We start from the raw sequence: 5092 nt of genomic DNA, 5'->3' as shown, positions 1-5092 counted from the left end.
TGACCCTGCTATTTGTCTGCCCTCAGTTATTACGGCCTCGGGGTCTTTGAAGTAATATTCTTCGACGTTGCCTCTTGGAATTATGGGCACTTCCACAATAATAACAGGCCATGGAAATATAACAGGGAATTATGAAAAAACACCCATTAATTAATACAATACTACTGGACAGTTAACGACAAAACTATTTTCTGCATCCATCAAATTCTAAAAATGATCGCATTAGCTCTAAAATAAACTATTTTTAAAATTTTCTCAAAGGATTCCCACAATGTTTTTACGAAGGGAATATGAGTGATCAACTGCATAAATCCTGCAGTATTCTTCGTTTTCCTGGTTTTCAGGAAACAGACACATATGATGACGTAACTGTGACGTCATAATATTTAATAGAGGTGTCAAAAATTATTGATGTTTATTATCCTATATCCCAAATTTTTTTGCATTTTGATATACACGTCCGATCCCGAAAGTTTTTTTTTTTGGGGGGGGGGACAACAAGTGCATTCAAGTAATGCCACGCTTCTTTTTTGTTAAATCTATTGTTGAATCGGTGTACAAAACATTAGGGTTTTGTTTGAAGAATTTGCCATTCAATCGTAAAACAGTCATGAAAAGTCAGTTGATTCAGTAAAATGTCTAGTTTGACCCCCCCCCCCCCCCCCCGAAAATGTGAATATTTACTCAGCGTTAGCGGACAAACTAATTTTAAAACTTAAAAGTGTTATGTTATAATAGCACCGCCTCCTTATTCCACATCTAACTGTCAAAATATAATTGATAAAACGTCCTAGTCAGTAAAAGCACACTGCCACGGATTTTGATAGTAGTCTATATACTGCACATTGCTAGTGAACATAAGATCTTGTTGCCAACGTTATCCATTTTGTAAAAATAAACAGGAAACACGAAAAATAAAAAAAGATACAATCATTGATTCAAAACATTTATGTCCGTCAACCGAGTCCCCGTGGTTCTTTTTGCGTGTAAAGCCAATAAAAAAATATTGGGGTTGGAAGAAGCAAATTTGCTCAACACAGAACTACATCCCCTGTTATATTAAGCATTATAGGGAACTGTATATTTCAATAATATGTATTTTTAATTAGAATTGTTCATTTATGACATATTTGAATTATGTATGGTCAATATGCCGCTAGCATAAACGCTGGTAATTTGTATGACATTTTCCAAATAAGCAAGATGCAACAGCTTCAAAACAAATGAATTTCCAAATTGTAAATTTACTAGCTAGCGATTATCTATTTCAACAGAAATAAGTTTATTATCACTTTGAAGTCATTTGTTTGAGTCTGAAAAACTTGTAAACCAACCATGTTGTTTTAATCACAGTGTTCTTTTCTTGGCATTAGGAAGTGTTCTTTGTTGTGCGCTTGGAGTTATTCTGTAACTTGACAGTTGAAACTATGTATCTGTTGACGACCAACTTGGCTGATGGAACAGTTATTTGAATTGATGTTTTTCTTGACATTTAGAACATACTATTATCATTATCACTGAACTAGTATATATTTGTTTAGGGGCCAGTTGAAGGACGCCTCCGAATGCGGGAATTTCTCGCTATATTGAAGACCTGTTGGTGACCTTCTGCTGTTGTTTTTTTTCTATGGTCGGGTTGTTGTCTCTTTGGCACATTCCCCATTTCCATTCTCAATTTTATTTTTTGATTTTTCTAATCTTTGTAAATGGAACGACGCCTTTATTCATGTTATCAATTAAAAATCCTTGTAGAAATTATTTTTAATTTGTTAACCTTTTTGTGATTGATACCAGATTAGATATGTAAACGCTATAATACATGAGAGTGGAATACAAGAAAGAACAGTAATGACAATTTCCCGCTCGATGGTAAAAAAAATGTAAGGGAACGACCATTTCACCCCAAGGGAGAGTTGTGTTTTTTTTCTCATTTAACAATATTCTGATCCTTAATTTTATGAAACAACAATATTTTGGTCTAGCAGATGAAAATAAACATATTCTGAATCAAGATTAGTGTTAAATTATGAAAAAGGTAATTGGATTGATACCATCGTAAAACTAAAAAAGAAATGATCTGACTCTGACAAAAAAAAACCAATCCCTTTCATAGTTAAATAGTTGTCCCCTAAGTCTTCCTAATTTGTAAAAGTAAAGATTTATTATTACTAAACACTGACGGTAAAACAATTTTTTGTTTGACAGTTTGTCCAATTCTGTATTTCCACAATATTTTGAGTTACCTTCGTTTACATTGACATTCCCAGTAAGTATGATAATATTGTTATTTTTTCATTTGATATTATCCGATTATTACATGGCATGTTTCATATCGCATGTATTATCAGCCTTAAGTTTAATATCAGCCCAAGAGCCGCATGTTATGATCTTTTTATCATATGCTTCAACAATAGAGAAAAATGAAAGATTGATTTATTGATCTTTTTGCGAAGTTCTCAAATAGAAGTTCAAAAAGTTAATGCAAGTCGGACCCCAAATGTAGTAAATTCGATATGAAATCTTTCTATTATATGCCTAAACAGAAAAGAAAAACAGCAGTATGATATATTTTAATATGGACGATACAAAACATAATTGAACAATTAACATACTGAACACTGTTCGAAAAAGTCAACATTTTTAAAATGACTTTCTAGATTATGTTTGAAACTTTTAAAAAAGCATTTATTTTATCATTTGTTTGTTGTTTCTTTTTTTTTTTTCATTTTACACAATATACTTTCCAGTATCTAAATAATTGTTGTATATCTTACTTGGTAATGTTTTTCACTGAAAATGTACCATTGAGGTGTATTTTCTGGAAATTGCCGAATATCGCCGGAATGCCATCTGATAACGTTACGGAAAGACATGTGATGATAATCGAAGCATGTAATAAATTTTTCATATCAGCCCATTAAATACCATTTGTGAAAAATATGGAATTCACATTATTTTAATGCTATTATCATACTATAAAAAATATATGTTATTTTCTCTAAGTATTATGATAAAATAAAATAGTAAGATCCCAGTAGATATGATAATTTATTTAGTTCATTTTGAAACTGTTACATCTTGCTTATTTTGATTATTAAATAGAAAACTATCAAACAGACCTGGCAGCACATGATCGAGGCACACATGGAAATTTACACATGATAATAAAATAATCCAAATGTTTTTTTTTACATAAACATGGTTGCATACATACGCTATAAATTTATTACTTTGGGATACCTTACGCCATATCTAGTTGATAGTGAACCAAAAGGTAAAACATGCTACACAGGGGAATAAGTTATCAGTATGCCGGAGTTTCTTATTGTAAACATACTTGTTGAACTTGGAGGTAGACTTTTCAACAAATTGTCGGCTTTCCTATGTGGACATACTGGGCGCCTCTTGTACTCTTTTCCTTATTTTTATATAAATCGGAGTTCTTCCAGACACTTTTCAAAAACAAGAAGATAAAAAAAACAGGTCATTTAATTTCATATTCAGATATATTGATGATGTTCTTTCCATTAATAATCCAAACTTTTCTGATTTGTTTCATTAATATATCCACAGGAAAAACAAGAAATTAAGGAAACAAAATACACAGCTTTCTTTGTCAATGAACCAGGTATACGTCAAATAACGTCTCATCCTTATTCTAAGGTCATCGGAAGGTACCAAACCTGTTGATAAATATTCCGTAAAAACAGCACAAATAATATACGATGGTCTTGAAATATAAATTATGGATATTGAGGTTGTTTATTAATATTAAAACGTGATAAAGTATTCTTTTGTTTGTCTTTATGAACATTACTCTTACGGTTTAGTCTCTTTTAGTGATATCCATTTGACGTGACACTGTACTAATACACCTCGTCATTGTGTCAATCCTCTGTGATAATTTGTGTATTTATTCTTTGATAGTGTACTTTGTCTATATGACTCTTCATTTTTCATTGATACACATGGCGTGGCTCTGTACTTATAAATTTCGTCATTGTCATTATTGCGTTATTGCGATATGGTACAATTTTTGTATTCTTGTCTCTTAGTTTTGCTTATGTGCTTTGTTTTATTATTGTTTTTTTTTATAGTGATTAAGATTATACCACAATGCTGACTGCTGTACTTTTATTTTTGACATTTTTACCTATTATGTCTGTTGGTTTTGTTTACACATTGTTGTCAATATAATGGAATTTAAAGCGACTGTAATACAATTAAGAGGTTTAGCTATCTATAAAACCAGGATCAATCCAAAATTTTCTACATAATAACATGCCTATACCAAGTCAGGAATGTTATAGTTGTTCTCCATTCGTTTAATATGTATTTGCTTTTGATTTAGTTATTTGATTAAGGACATTCCGTTTTAAATTTACCTCGGAGTATTTTTGTTATTTAACTTTTTATGTTTCTCTTGAATTTGATGAGCACACACTTAACGTTAAGCCTTGTTGAATATTATAAATCAAAAACAAAATTTGTCCTACATGCCTCACGGACAATTAAAATTGAATGTTTTAACAAATTCAAAGAGTAAGACGAAAAGCGTAATTTGGCAGACGATATATTCGGGTCTTTACAGGTATACCAAACTGCTATTATATATTTTACAATGAACAGGGCCACATGTATTCGGTTGGTTGAAATATATCTAAAAAATCATCGATCTAAATTTATTTTGTTTATTTCGTATTTGCTTTTTTTCCCCTACAGAATAGTTAACAATGGAACCAAAATGTTTACAAGCAAAAGGGGGAGAAAGATACCAGAAGGAAAGTCAAACTAAGAGATCGAAATTAAACTGACAACGCCATGGCTAAAAAATGTGAAGACAAACAGACAAATAACAGTACACAAGGCACAACATAGAACACTTAAGTCTAAGCGACACGAACCTCACCAAAAACCGGGGATGCTCTTAGATGCTCTAGTAAAGAAAGCAGATCCAGCTCCACATGTGGCTGCCGTCGTTGTGCTCATATTATTACAAACCCTGTAAATAGTCTTATTGTGTAGGCAACATTCGTGGAATGGAAACAGAATTGTGGTAACGACATCAGGAACATATCCGTTATCATCTGTG

Source organism: Mytilus edulis, chromosome 9 (assembly GCF_963676685.1).
Source record: "Mytilus edulis chromosome 9, xbMytEdul2.2, whole genome shotgun sequence".
NCBI lineage: Eukaryota > Metazoa > Mollusca > Bivalvia > Mytilida > Mytilidae > Mytilus > Mytilus edulis.
Note: the sequence above shows the minus strand (reverse complement) of the source record.